Source organism: Podarcis filfolensis (assembly GCF_964270895.1).
Source record: "Podarcis filfolensis genome assembly, chromosome: 7".
NCBI lineage: Eukaryota > Metazoa > Chordata > Lepidosauria > Squamata > Lacertidae > Podarcis > Podarcis filfolensis.
Genome location: NC_139603.1, coordinates 33,596,574 through 33,612,247, shown reverse-complemented (window position 1 = coordinate 33,612,247; position 15,674 = coordinate 33,596,574). Strand labels below are relative to the sequence as shown.

The window sequence follows — 15,674 nt, the reverse complement described above, 5'->3', positions numbered from 1 at the left end:
TCTACCACCCAAGGCAGGTGTGTGCCAGTTTTATTGCAGAAATGCATACAAAGCAACCTCAGTCATGTGCTGGAAACAGTTTTACTGGGAGCTGTGCAAACAGCTAAATTTAGTTCCCGTACTAAAGGAGCTTAAAGCAGGCAAGCTTCTAAATTATTCTTAATGAGACCACTGTAATGATCCCATGCCTATACCTAGATTACCTAGCTCTGATAAAGCTAAAACCCAAATATTTGGACCAAACCTTAAGCTGCATCCTCTCTTAAATTCCAAAGAGGTTGCCCAGACTTTCCATTTCTGCAAGATTTGCACGTCCTTCTGCATTCCACAGCATAAAATAAGACTAATAAATGCTTGCACCGTGCTTGTAACATGGATAGAAGTAGGAAGTCCTGATAATCTTACCAGAGAGGCCCCTTTCTTGGAAATTTCTGACCTGTTTTGTGCAAGCAAAGGAACTTGTTGTGGTTCAGACAAAACGTCTAGATGCTTTATCATCCCAGTCCTGCCCTTGGAATGGTTTTGAAGTGTGTGCATCGTTTCAATGTGGCTTATGCCATTCTACAGTGCAAAAGCTGCTTAATTAATTTGCCTGCCTATGATACTTGCAGCAGGACCAGTGGGTCACAGAGATTCTGGTCCCTTCTGCCAGACTTAGTGCCAACAAAAACCATGCAGGAAATTTTTAAAAGCAGACCCAGTCAGAAGGAGATAGCTTAAACGGGGCTGGTGTTTTTGTTCCTGGTGTATCTAAAGGATGAAACAGAAATAAAAAGCAATGGTTTGTTCTTTGTAATATTGAAATGGAAGACTTTGTCTCATTGCCTGTCAGAAAAAAAACTACTTCTTAAGTATCACACGAGCACGGAAAGTGCATAGTGACTTCTGAGTTCACTGAACAACTTTTTGTGTGTGTGATGGATGATACTAGGGAAATGTTTTAAACTATTCATGTGGAATTATGGGGACTGAGGTTACTGTTCTTTTCATCAGAGAGTCTTCCAGGTCAGTGTATTGAGTACAATACAGCCCAATGCAGGTTGGGGGGGGAGTTCAAATGTACTTATTTTTAGCAGGTGCTAGACAACAATATGATGCTGCTTTCATCTAAGAAGAGAAAGATGCAGGTTATGTCAACACATAGCTGGGTATGGGCCACATGACAACCAAAACCTTTAACCCGAAATCAGACACTGTCATAGCCAGAGCAACAATGAGTTCAAAGTGAAAGTATGACATAGAATTCTCACAGTTGGCATTTCCGAGATGTGAAGAACGCTGGTAGGAAAAATGGAGATGGCAAAAGAGAAAATGGCCCTGCAGTCCCACTTTGATGTGTGATGCCTGAACCAGCTCCTGAAACTGTTGTCTGTAAGGACCTCGCTGGGCAGCCTGCATGGAACCACTCTGTACACATGCTTGTTTCGTTGGTATTCTGTTTTTATTCCAGGAAGCTCAAGAGAATTTTACACGGCAAGCCTAAGAAGTTTGCCTATCTTGACAGTTCGGAGTATGTTCCAGGTTGCTGCTGGATGTGTTTTAGCTGACACGGAAGTTATGCATGTTGTATCTGAGCTCTGATTCCTCATCCACACATGCAGGTCTTCTCACCATGTTGAACACCTGTGCAAACAAGCCAACAGCAACTTGCTCAAGCAGCAGAATGAACCTGGGTTCCTGGGGCTGCCTTTGAAGACAGTATGGAAGCTTAGATAATAGACTCATAGAGTTGGAAGTGTTCTCGAAGCTAACAAACATGAGTCTGACCAAACTGCAGGAGGCAGTGGAAGACAGGAGTGCCTGGCGTGCTCTGGTCCATGGGGTCATGAAGAGTCGGACACAACTAAACGACTAAACAACAACAGAGTTGGAAGAGACCCTAAGGATCATCTTGTCCAACCCCCTGCAATGCAGGAATATGCAGTTGTTGCTTACAAGGATCAAACCTGCAACTATTAACAGGAGCAGGAAGGCATGAATATATAACACTGGTGTACCGGCTACTAATAAGTTTCTGGCTCAATTAAAAATACTAATTTTGATGTTAAAAGTTTTATATGGCTCAGGACTCTGATGCAAAGGACTGCCACTTATATCCATATAAACCTGCATGGGGACTGCAGTTGTCACCTGAGCTCCTTCTCAGTATGGAGGAGGATGAGCGGAGCATGTGTCTTTCTCTTAATAGTCCCTCATCTTGAAACACTCTCCTCAAGAAGCACACCCATTGGCACCCGGTTAAAACTTTCATAATATCCTGGGCATATTGGACAGCTTCAATTATACTGATACAGCAACTCAATCGAGGCTTCAGGCTACAGTTGTTTTTCTACTGACATTGCCTAGTGCTTGAATACATTTAAACTATATTTTATTGTATATTGTAAATTGCTTTAAGGTGCTTTTTTTAAATTTTAGCATAAAATGATATAGTCCAAACAAATGAAATCATTACAAAGACAGCTCCACCACAGTTATGAAGCTAGAATCAAAGGCAGTGTTTGTAGTTGTGTGCCTACAGCAGCCATTGTTCACACAGAGTAAAAATTTCACTAAATCTTCCGAATATGCTATGCAAAATAAGGTTAGATGGTACATGCAATTGTAAACCTTCACAGGATGCCTGAGGGAGAAAATTTGAGCAGTCGGCTCCTGCAAGCTACCAACTAAAGATGGAAGAGGAAAATATAGCATTTAAAAGCCTGGTTAAAGATTAACACAAAAAGCTATAAGAAGGTTCTTAGGAAAGAATCAGGACAGCTGCAGCTGTATCTCAGCTACCTGCTGAGGGTTGCTAGGCAACTCAGGCCTACCACTGCCCCAAGGGCCTTTTATTTTACAATTAGGATATCTGAAGGGGCTTTTTTGTTTTTTGTTTAAAAAGGATGTTTGCTCATACTTCTTAGATGTGAATAAACATTTCTGTTTTTAAATCAAGAAAAAATCGGGAGTCAAATAGGACCCTCTAATATTTGCTGCGTATGTGATTTTCTTATAGAACTGACACACTCTGGAAACAATGTACACTTTTTAAATTGTGACATTTTGACTCTATGGGAGGAATTATTTGCTATTTGTTTTGAACAGAACCTTAGCTCATGTCAGATATGAACCTCCAGACAATCATTAGTTTAAACTGCCTGCTATGTGTTGAAAATTTTCAGTCAATTTAAAACTGATCTGAATTGCAAATGTGACGGTAATAAGCCATTAGGGAGCAAGCTACATATCTCTTTTCTCTCACTTGCAACCATCTTCTTTAAGGGGCCTTTGGTGCATTGAAATATGAAAATGCCAGTTCAACCCTGCACATTGTCAACAAACATATAAATGGGAGGGGGGGTGAGCAAGGCTTAGTGGTGGATAAACACATCCACTTAGACTAGAACAAACTGGAAGATGCAACCACAGCAGAAGCCGTATGTGCTTTCTCTCCCAAAACAATTAGGCATGTTTCTGATAAAAATTAATCTCCATTTCTGGAATCTGATTGTAGCTAAGTTCTCCTCTCTCTTTTTTTGGTGTAAAGGCATAGTTTAGCTGAAGCATTTGGGAGGGAGTGCTCTAGAGTTCCCGTTCGGAAAGCCCCATATTTGAAGGTTTTCATCCTTTTCCTATTCAAATTATTCATATACAGAAGAAATAATTCAACCGTCCATAGCATCACTGAAACAGCTATAGTCCCATCTCACAGAAGTGGAAGTTCCAGAATGTCACTTCTCATAACTTTGAATTTCACGATGTCTACAGCTGCAGCTGTGATATTGCACGTTGACTGATAAAACCAGACATCTGCTGGATTTACTCAGGATAATCATGATGCCACTGGATTTCACCTAAGACCAGGGGCAGTTCTTTTGTCATGTATAATGGAAAGCGAACCGTCAAATATGCACATGTGGGATGTTGCTGCCTAACTCCTGTGATGATGTGTAAATTCTCTGCACATGTGGAGGGGGGTGGGTGACCATGCTTGCCAGCTCATCCCCTCCTCATACCTGCACATTCACTGCATGCCCACCCACCAAATTCAGAAGGCCATCTGAAAGGAGACCCTATTGAGCACCTAGCTGTATATACATAGGCATTCCATCCACTGAGAACCCTGAACATCCTGGTTGCCCAGTCGGGTGGAGAGCTTATACATAAACAGGTTTGCATGCATCAGTTCTTCTTTCCAATGCCCCATTCAACACATTGATATCAAGGTGGTGCAGCTGCCCCTCTCCTTGTGTTTGCTATACATGTACAGTCCTTATATTTTCCGAAATGCTGCAAAAGACTTATTCATCATCTCTGAAGATGTGTGCACCAAAGGACCACAGAGATATGAATACACAAATACATAATAACTAAAACTACATGTCCAGTTCTGTGCGGATTGGGGAGTGACATACCTCAATGTAGATTCTGAACTGAGACTGCTTTTGATCAAATCTCCCATGTAGGCATGGAGTTTATAGAATGACCTTGAGCCACTGAAAATTAGTCAATGTAACTTACTTCACAAGGTTTTTGTGATAATAAAATGGAGTAAACGTAAATATGCTTCCCTAAGCTTTTTGGAGAAAAGATGGGGTACAAATGTGATAGAGCATAGTGTTCAAGAATCCTTGCTTTAGACACTACATTTTTACATCTTAGCTTTCTTCTTGAAAACAGTTGCAAGAGTTTAATGGGTCTCACACTTTAAAAAACAAAACAAAACAAATTTATTGTAAACCAGCATGCAAAATTTCATTCTTGTATCTTGATGCTCAAGGAAGATTACACTATATTTTGCATCTTTTCTGGCTCCTGTGAAAATGGAAGCAAAACACAGAATAGTGTCCTGAACCTGCAAACCAACTTAATTTCTATTATTTCACCTTGGACATTCAGCTTGAACTTGAAACTTAAGTATGGTGTCCTGCACTTACGTGCCATGATTCATTATAACATTTTAATAATTAAGAAAGTTTTGTTACAAATAGAATGCCACACTGTCAAGTTAACCCAATGACATCAATTTGCCTGACCAATAAATCCCCAAATCTGTTCACTGGAACTCAACAGGTTTTGTACTGTTACGCGTTTGCACAGGTTTGATTACTGTGAATTCACCTAGCACCAGTTTGCCTAAAATATGGCCTAATAAGGGACCAGACATGTAAACAAAAGGTTGCTAGTATTCCTAGAAAGCTAGGAATCTGCTCTGAACTGTGCAATATAATACCTATCAAGGCCTGAATAAGAGTAATGGGTAAGCAGCTCTACAGAGGGAAGTGGTCATCTCAGGCAGACAATTTTAGGTGCCATGGAGGGGAAAAAATGGTTACTTTTTCATTTATTGTTGTTGCATTTTTACTCCAAGGGAAAGGTGCTTGTGGGATTTCCTCTGTCAGGGATCGCCCTTGGGTACTCCATAGTTTCTTCAGGGGGCCTCAGGCAGCACAATGTCTCAGACTGAGAAACCAGTCATTCAGTTTTCAAATTTGAGTGAAAGTGTTGAAGCTTGGCCACCAGCAGCTCTCAGAAGTGAGCCAGCAGCTAGGAATTGAGTCTGTGACTAAGCCTGAGAATCACACCCAAGGAACACAGAAATAGTCCACAGCTAGGGAGACCTTGTTGTTGCTCCTCAGGCAAAGACCTAACCCAAACTGAAGCCCTTCACAGCCTTTCCTCTCTGTGAAGGCCCAAGAGCCAGCCTGGATGAAAAGGCTAGTTCAGTGTCCAAGAATACTTTGCTGCCAAACTGCAGTAATGATGATCTGTCTCTCTGTCTGTGTTTCTGTCTCTCTCTCTCTCTCACACACACACACACACACACACACAACTGAAGTAGCTCCTTATTGAAAGAGTATACTCAGGAAATTTCAAGCTGGGTTTAGCTGAAAGAGGGGTGTAGTTTGAGGGATAAGCTTATCTCTAGGGATAAAATGCAAGGTTAGTGTATTTCCTGTTGAGAGGGTGTTTATTTGCTTTCAAAAAGCTCTGAATGCATATTAGTAAATAAAACAAAATTCACAAAGGATACCATTGACATATTTATTTATTTTGAAAAGTTATACCACGTTTCAATCAAATAACTCTTAACGAGCATCACAGTATGCATACACACAGCCCATAGACTCTTAGATCATCTCACCAATGCATATGACCAGAGCACAGGACTGCCTCAGGGATAGAGATCCATTTCCACACAAAGTGCATGCAAAATAATCCTGAGGGAAAATTTATGTATCTGTGATTTCCCTCTAGTGGGGACAAGGCCCCTTCCTGTGAAAGCTCCAGAAACTCAGGATTGGTACAACCATCTCGGTACAACCACCGAGTCTGAACCTTTCTACTTTCCAATCCCCAGTCCCGTCCCCCCCCCCCAATATTGCTCTAATCCAGCTCTCATAAAACAGGGAGACTGCCACTTTACATGTAACTTTTCCCCCTTCCTGGCTCTCTCTCTTTCTGTTGGTGACCTTCAGATACGTTGAACTATACAGCTTATCAGCTCCCTTGCCCAATGGCAAGGGATGGTGGTTAAGACCAAGAATGCTTATGAGCATGCAAACACCTGTAACTGAGACTCCACATTCTGGCATTAGGAGGATGGATTTGATATCTGACACCTGTCTTTAAAACAGGCTAGCACAACCCACCCAGTCAGGTTGTGCTCACCTTTGTGGGCAACAAGTTGTGATGCCTTGTTTCAGAATTTTGTATACAACAGTTACCGCCCTCTCTGATCCATACAAAGGACCTGGAATTCCCAGATATGAGCCTCTTTTCTCATTTGTTAGCACATCCCATTTACACTTCCAGAATCACCTTTCAGGGGGGGTGAGCAGATGCAAAGGAGAATGTAGCTCCTGAACTTCTAGTAACTGTGGAGAACAAGGAATTTCAGTAGATGCAGCTTGTTAGAAGGATGATAAAAGAGCAACTAGTGGGAAGTCCCTCTTCTATGCAACTATTAAAGCTACAAAAAGCCCAGACCTCTTTTGCACCTGTTTGCCCTAAATATGACCTGGAAGATGATACCACCAGTGGGAACTGAAGCTCAAGGTACAGGAGGGATGCATCACAGAAGGCTGTAAAGAAGTACTGGGAAAGTTTTATTGACAAGGAGCTATAGAGTCTTGAGACACTAGGCACAAGTTGGGTGAAGAGAAAGGAATGAACCAGGATGTTGCTGTTTTAAGGGTTAATGCCAGACATATTTTGCTGGCACATGCTCATGCAATCAAACTATTCATTCAGCTGGTGTATATTCATGATAACAACAAAATACACATGCCTCCTTTTTATTCATACTATGGATTCCATTATTAGAATCAGGCTTTTCATCAGTAACTCCCACTACGTTTCACTGAAGTTCATGATCGCACATATTTACCCCTTTATCAGATTTCTATTAAAAAATAGCTTTACTCATCACAAAAGATCAGAATTAGAAAGATGGCAAATCTGCTCCTCCAGCTTTATTATTTCCTTAAAGAGAGAAAAGGATGCTGTGAGATTAGCTCGACTGACAACTTGCTGCCTTCCTGCAGTTTTCCTATGTTAGACAAAAAACGCCACCCAGCATTTTCAATTTCTTTAAAAAAATACAAAGTGAAAAATATGACAGTCGGACTAGTTAATTAGCTGACTTGATTATGCAAATCCTTTTTTTAGATGTACAAGCCATATTTTTCTAAAGAGGCAAGTGAAGACAGGAGTTTCAGATGTATCCTTAAACTTCCTCCAATACTGTCAAAATTATAATTGCACTTAGAGGAGATTAGCTGGGCTTGAAATAAAAAAATATAAAGTTTCCCTACCTTTAAAAGACAGCTACTATGGCTGCATACATATTATACATGCCAAAAAAAACACCCAAAAAAACAACAACAAAACATTTAAATCACATTGCTTCGCCCAAAGTATTCTGGGAACTGTAGTTTACCCAAACTAGAGAGCTAAAGGTGATGTGAATCACAGCACTGAAAAGAAGAGAAAATAATACCAATGCACAAAGAAAATAGCTGCGTACAAAACTTCACCACAGGCAATGACTCACCTGTATCCATTGGGTTGGTTCTTGAGACTCTTCAAAATTAAAAGACCCCACACTGTCGTCCATCTGCGGTTGTGCAGACACTCCCACTGGGACATTCTGGATATACCATATTTTTCACCCCATAGGGCGCACCGGCCCATAGGGCGCACCTAGTTTTTTTGGGGGGGGAGAAAGGGGGGGAATATTTTTTCCCCAGGTGCGGGGCTGGGGCAGGGGAAGCCCGAGCTTCCCCCCGACCCCAGCCCCCAGAACAGGCAGCTATCCGCAAGCCTAGGGAGCCCGGCGGGAACTCCTGCGGGCTCCCCAGGCTTGTGGATAGCTTCCTGAAGCCTGGAGAGCGAGAGGGGTCGGTGCACACTGACCCCTCTTGCCCTTCAAGCTTCAGCGAAAGCCTGCATTCGCCCCACAGGACGCACACACATTTCCCCTTCATTTTTGGAGGGGAAAAAGTGCGTCCTATAGGGCAAAAAATACGGTACCTCAGGGCTTGTTCCCATAGCACTAAAAATGGTTTGGGCATCATGTGTGGATGCTGCCACTGTCAAGGCCAAATCCCATCATCCCATCAATGTGTGACTGTCATCAGAAAACACTCAGCCCACACTGAGTTCTATAGCCAGCAGCGCATGTTGAGTCGAGTCATGTGACTGCTACCAGTCCTGCACTTTTCGCATATCACGGTGGCTGGAAATAAATGGGCACTTGGAATAGCATGCTAAATTCCAATCTGCATTAATTTCAGCATTGTCAGGCAGTATCAGAAAACACATGAACACACACACACGCTCAGTGGTAGCTGTGGACTAGGCAAGGGTGTCTATGTGAACTTTCCCATGATCCCTACAGCCACATTCTGAAACACCCCACTACTAGACAAATGAAGTATAGAAACATAGTAATAATGAGGAAAGAGGAAAATGAGGGCTTTTCAGTGGCGAGAAAGGACAGGCTGTGTCCAACTGATTTGAGACAGGGTGCCGCTTTAAACTTTTATAGCATCTGACTCCACTTGGACAGAAGATTAAGTGTTTATTATTCACTGAATTTTATCCCACCCTTCCTCCCCAAGGAGCTCTGAGTAACACACAGGATTAAATTTCACAAAATTCATTTCCATTTATCATTAATGCCACCATATCTGAATGCCTAAATCTGATTATTAATTATATTTTGGTTTGCTGAATTGATTAATTGGCAGGTGCCAGGTCCTGATCATTTGGAGAGCTCTTAATTTTTTGAGTATATCCAAATGTGTTTTTGAAATAACCTTCTCAGTCACAATGAAGAATTTGCTGTGTTTCGGGGAAATATGCCAATGCAATTCATCAGCTTTTGACAATGAGATTGCTCTGAAATGCTTCTCTCTTGTAGCTAAAAATATGGAGGGAAGAGGGAGTCATTCAACCAATCAACAATTAATTTAAAATGTGGGACCAGAATCCAATTCTGCATGGTATATGAACTGCACGCCTTGCACTGCAGAAAGAAATATTGCCCTGAACAACCAGAATTTTGCCTAAAGAGTCACTGAAGCCACTGAAGGCCATTTTCTCAAAACTAAATGAAATCCCTCCCTTAGGAGCGCCACATTTCTAGGGCTTGGATTTCCCATTCGACTTCATTTCACTTTTCTCCTTTTAAGAGATGCTATAGAAGCTTATACTTATGAAAGACAACAGCATTTACAAATTATAAACACAGAAATGAAAATACTGTGATTGGCAGGAGTAGATGTAGAAGCATGCTGGAAAGGATAATTTTGTGCTGTGGTGGACATCTCAGAAAACCTCAAAAAACTTAGCGTGTTTAAAGTGAGAATCAACTAGTATACACAGAAGCTTCTGACCCAGAAGTGCACCCCTTATCTCAACTAAACACACTGTTGTGAGGGAGAAAAGAATATGCAGCCAGTCACCAGAATACATGTTCTTCTTGCTATACATTTATTTCTAAGGTGTGGAACTACTTCAGTTATTTTGCATTTAGTAGCTGTGGAAGCCTAAACCTCACAATCTTCTCAGTTGTGCCTATAATGAAGACTCAGATAGGTTTTCTTTAAAGGCTTAACAGGAAAAGGGTTTGCATCTGGCTAACGGACAAGATTTAATCTTTAGGTGCTAGTAGACTTTTGTCAAGTCTATCTCACACAGCATACACAAATTCATGTTTACTGTTGTGCAATAAGTAACCTTAAGAGTAGAGGAGCCACTTCCTTTTACAGGAAATCCCTTTCTAGGCAACGCTAGTAAGCAGAACTCCAATTTTTCAACAAGAAAGCTGTGTTGGTATTTAGGAAGAGATTGCCTCATGGCTAGTTAGTGATGGATAGCTCACCTTTAGCTTCCCCACAGCAGGGTGACTGTACTCTCCTCTTTCTACACTTGGCTCCATTAAAGCAGAATTGTATAGGACATTGTCCATTTTAGTGGAGGCACAATATATGTGTGTGAAAGAATCTGCAGGAAGCTAAATAAAACCCAACTGTCACTCCCCTTTCCCCACATCAACCATGATCAAGGAGATTTGTGATAATCTTTTTATCCTGATCCAGCCCCCCACCCCAACATGAGTTTACCAGAGGCACCTAAGAGAGAGCGCCAAATGAGGATAGGAAGGTGTGAGTTACAACTCCCATCATCCCTGACCATTAACCATGTTGGCTGGGGCTGATGGGAGTTGGAGTCAATGACGTATGCAGCATGATAGGATCCCAGTCCCTGGATGACACAGTTATCTGTCACCTTTGGCTTTGCAGACTTTCTAACTGATCACCTCCAATATTCCACTGAGGTTGAATATTGAAGAAAGGGGTCATATTTTAAACCTAGGGTATGATCCATCTTAGAGCATACCTGCATATGGGGAGGGATCAGGATAAGGATCAATAGAGCCCTGTTGCTTCCCTTAGTGTGTGAATCCTGCAATGTCTAGGCCATTATCAAGAACAGAGGGCCGCAGTTTCCCCATCATTGATGTAATCCATTTGCATTTCAGATTTTACCAAACAAAAACTCCGCCATTTCATGTGTTTAGTTCCATCACTGTCAAATGAAACCTCTGGTAGGAGGGCTGAGATGGGAAACGAAACTCTAAGTATATTTTCTTTATGCAAAGAATAGATGCAAGGACAGATTTCTTTTTAAAGAACAAATTTTGGCAATTGTGGTTTTGGCAGTCATAGCTGGTGACTTGACACACACACCTCCCGGCAAAAAAGGCTGATGGCTTGCCCCAGAGAGGCCTAGGCACTGCTGTCTCTACACCTATTCCTTAAGTTTTGCCTTGCCCCTCACCCCTATGTATCACACGCTGGAACAAACTGGCTCAAAATAAATCACAAAGCACCTAGAAATTGAATAATTATTCCAGCTCTACTGAAAAGTATGTGGTAAGTACATTTTATTCCAAACCCAAGACAGAATATAAGCAGTATACCAGGGTAATTCATGGGTCTTCATTTAGATGCTATGCCTATTTATACTGAGGTTCCCTGCACTACTGAAGGCATGGAATCAAAGCATGGTCGGGGTTCTGACCCATATTAGAGTTATTCAGAGGAAGCCCACTGAAATTAATGAACCTGAGTTAGTTGCGCGCATTAACACCAGTAGGTCTACTCTGAGCTGGACTGGCACCAGATGCAAGCTGCAGAAATGTGTACCTGAGCACAATGGCAGTTTTGCTGTAGGTTTAGAAGCAGAAGCAGCTTTGGGATTTGACAAATAAGTGTGTCAGATGTAAATGTGCAGGTATTTGTCTTGAGCAGGAGAGCTGACCCCCGAACAATTAATGTGCTGTGTGTGCACGTACATTTATCAAGCCTCCCCAAAGGAACCCATCACTCTTCCTTAATCCTTATTTTAATCTGTAGTGTAACAACAGTGAATTTTCAGACCAACACTTCACCATGCGTATGTTTCTTTAGTCAAAGACAAATGCAAAAACCAACATAGTCATAGCAATAATAGGGTACCCAAGGTAAAACAATTAAGCAGGAAGCTTTAAGGAGTTAGCTTCTTCAAGTGCAAGAAGAATTTGATACAAATGGTAGATAAAATTACAGTGGTACCTCGGGTTAAGTACTTAATTCGTTCCGGAGGTCCGTTCTTAACCTGAAAGTGTTCTTAACCTGAAGCACCACTTTGGCTAATGGGGCCTCCCGCTGCTGCCGCGCCACCGGAGCACAATTTCTGTTCTCATCCTGAAGCGAAGTTCTTAACCCGAGGTACTATTTCTGGGTTAGCGGAGTCTGTAACCTGAAGCGTATGTAACCTGAAGCGTATGTAACCCGAGGTACCACTGTATATATTTTATTGGACCAGCTACTTGCTCAGAGTTTTACTAGCTTTCTGCTTCTTTTTCTTCACGAAATCCTGGCCGAAAACAGAAGTGAGCAAAATCAGATCTTGCTATGGCCTGGGAATCAGAAAGATGACAGCAGGCTATCATCTGATTTGGACATGATGAGTTAAGCTACCCATCTGACTGCTGCTTTCCACCATACAGACTGGTGATTTTGTGATGTACAGTATTGCACCCTTTCTCCATTACTGGCCTATAGTGCCATAGAAAAAAAGTCTAGAGGCCCTATATATAAGACGCAGTGTAGAGGGGTGCACTTTTTAGGTTCTATGTTAGATTGTAGGTTCTTAACTTGGGGGGGAGGCACACTAGGCATAACCCAACCAAGATTAGGAACACTGAACACCTTTAATAGAATATAGTACTTTAGTGATTGTGCTCACTCTAATAGTCTCCCTTATTCCTTAAGAGAGAATCAAAAAGCACAATTGCGCCTTTGCATGAAAACAGATATGCTTGCTCTATTACAGCCTAAGTCTACTCAAATAGTTGAATTCATTTCAGATTTCTACAAGCTGAAACTATGCTGTGTAACACAGCATCATGTATTCAAGCAAGGGATTCCAATTTTTCATAACTCTGAAACCAAGCTCTAGGACAGTCCTTTGAATTAGCCTTGGAAACTTTTAAAGACTGACATTCAACTTAATTTGAAACAGTTTTGCCTCAACACATCCTGCATTGTTCCAGACTTTACATAGAAGAGGGAGGAGGGAGTAAAGAGAGATGACGCTGATGGATCTAACAACTCAAGATGGATATAGGCATGATTTCCTAAACATTATAATTGGAAACATTTAAATACAAAACAAGCGCTCTCTCTCTCTCTCTCTCTCTCTCTCTCTCTCTCATTGGAACTGGGATAAAAGAAAAGTGGATCTGGGTCTCCCTGACACCACAATCCCGGAGTAGAGCACTTCATATCTAGACCTTTTTGAAAGACATAACAATTCATTTTATAACAATTAAAAAGGAGTACAGTGTAAAGAAATGAAGGAAGTGTGGGTCCCTGTCTTCCAAGCTCATCCCTTTCCTCCAATTTGGTAGCAGAAGAATTTGTATGCCAGTTATAAGGCCCACAATATTTCACAGTTGATGTGGCTTTTGGAAGGGGATGAAGAAAATATCCGGGCCAATGTCCCTTCACTGCTTTATCTTCCTTTCCCATAGCGCTCTGCTCTTCGCTTTCCCGTTGCTGGAAAACTACATGCCATAGATACTGGTATGCCACTTATTTTCTCACCTGATTGGCTAAAAAACCAAAAAACTTTGGGACATGGTTCTAACATATGCTGCCCTAGAAAAGCAACTAAACTCTTTCCCATCCAAGGGCAGCACATGGTGATGAAGGGAGCTGATCTCTGCTGAAGTGGTGTTTGCAAGAACCACCCATCAGCCACCTGGTGGTGCCTGGTGATAATTTTCTAAGTGCAATCAATTGCTGCCCAAGTTGGGATTGCAGCTGGTGCCAGTTAGCTGGTGGGCAGGGCTTGCAATGTCTTCGTGACATCAGAGGAGGGAGGCCCCGCCTACCTATGTGATCTGCACTTCCTGGATGAATAAGCAGACTAAAACACAGTTATCCTTCAGATTTCAGACTTCTCCAAGTTCTGTGGTGCATGTTTCATCTCAAAGACCATACCAAAATGTGTACAAAGAAACAGAGATTTTAGAATAACATACGTTTAAAAAATGTGGACTTGGTGAGAAGATATTTCAAAAATATGCCCTGAAAGATGAATGTTCATGCAGATCTTATTTTGTAAGGGAAGCAGATCAATACAGAAATGGGATAAAAATGACTTATGAATAAACTCATGTGATACCAACGTATTCAGGAAATAGACTGAGCCATCACTGGTCTCAGCTCAACTATGCATAAAACACTTCATCTGAATATATGCACACAAGCAAGTATTTGAATGGAAGCCCCGCTGACGTGAATTCCCCTTACGTGAGGCCCTCCCTTGCAGTGTCTTATTATAACTGCTATTTTTATCCTTCTATCCTCTTTAGCATTCTTTTTCAAAATGCCACCCCTTCTAGGTCACCTTTAGTGTCAATGGCCCTTTGTCATTCATTTGCGTACTTTCATAGGAGAAAAATGTAGGTGACTGATTTCCATCTCAGGCTTTAATCCTCATCTCTCACTGTCCCCTTTGATTTCTGGCAGGGCTCCTGGCTGCTCCTGCACCATCAGCTTTGCTTGAAGGCATGGTTTTTCTTTAACAAAGCTAGCTTGGCAGCTCAGTAGCTCCTGAAGGACATTTCTACCTGATAAATAAGGGTGTACTGGATTTTTCCAGACCTTTTCCATTCTACTTATTGGATATTTAATTCCAACTGACCTCACTTTTATTTCCCACACTATAAGTATACCTGTACACAACCACACACACACACACACACACACACACACACACACACACATCCATGCTTCCATCTTCTAGCATGAGTAAGCATTAGGCCCTGAGAGAGGGCATTGCTCCTTGTCCCTGCCTCTTCAACACATCCCCATTTAAAATGGATGCATGTTTAGATTCCTGAGCCTTTGGGGTGAGCTCCTGCAAAATAAAAGCAATCAAGAAGAAAATGCACTACTGGTCAAGCAGTTTCCACATGGAGTGTAAGTTCCCCCAGGCTAACCACTGTGGGGAGGCACCGTTAAAACCTTCGGTGATGCTGAAATTCTCAGATAGCAATTCCTGCTCAAATTGTTGCACAAAAAAGCCCGGCTAACCACTCCTGCCTAAACTGTAGCAGCTAACCAGAGTCAAATTTTCTTCTTCTTCACTGTCAGTGCATACTGGTTGTGTGTGGTTTACCATGGCAGCCAGCACACAGCCAGTAGCAAGCTCTCATGGTGCTATTCCGCTTGTCCTGCTGACTCCACTAAGCTTCTGAGCAAGATAATACCTATAGGCTTTCATCAACCATCTTGAAAGGATGCTTACTTACTCCACCCAGAAAAGAAAACAATACACCACCTGATGTTAGGCACTCCAAAAACCTTAAATTAAGAACTTCACAACTTCAGTACTTTAGTCACTGTCAGAGTATATTACGTGTCTTTTGATTGCAAAGACCTATATTCAGACTGTGCCTGAAGTAGAAGCTCTACCACTTCATCTTTGTCATTTCTCATCAGTTTGTGAGATAACACCAGCAGCCCATACACTTCATCTGCTATGAAAAACACTTCTATAAATCCCAACCGCAGAGTTTTGGCAAATTCTGTCCCCATCCACTCCTCAAACTGCAAATGGGCATTGAG

At 41.8% G+C, this 15,674-nt stretch overlaps 1 protein-coding gene and 1 long non-coding RNA gene across 15 annotated transcripts in view; both read right to left on the bottom strand.

The window, feature by feature from the left end:
• LOC310767168 (uncharacterized protein) overlaps positions 1-15,674 on the bottom strand; it is a 393,524-nt gene that overhangs the window by 89,959 nt on the left and 287,891 nt on the right. The gene's annotated exons all lie outside the window — the stretch shown is intronic.
• Positions 13,375-14,995, bottom strand: LOC310767291. The gene is made up of 2 exons (XR_014550846.1): positions 14,810-14,995; positions 13,375-14,779 (listed from the first exon to the last, which is right to left on the bottom strand). It is a non-coding gene; the product is annotated as an uncharacterized lncRNA (long non-coding RNA).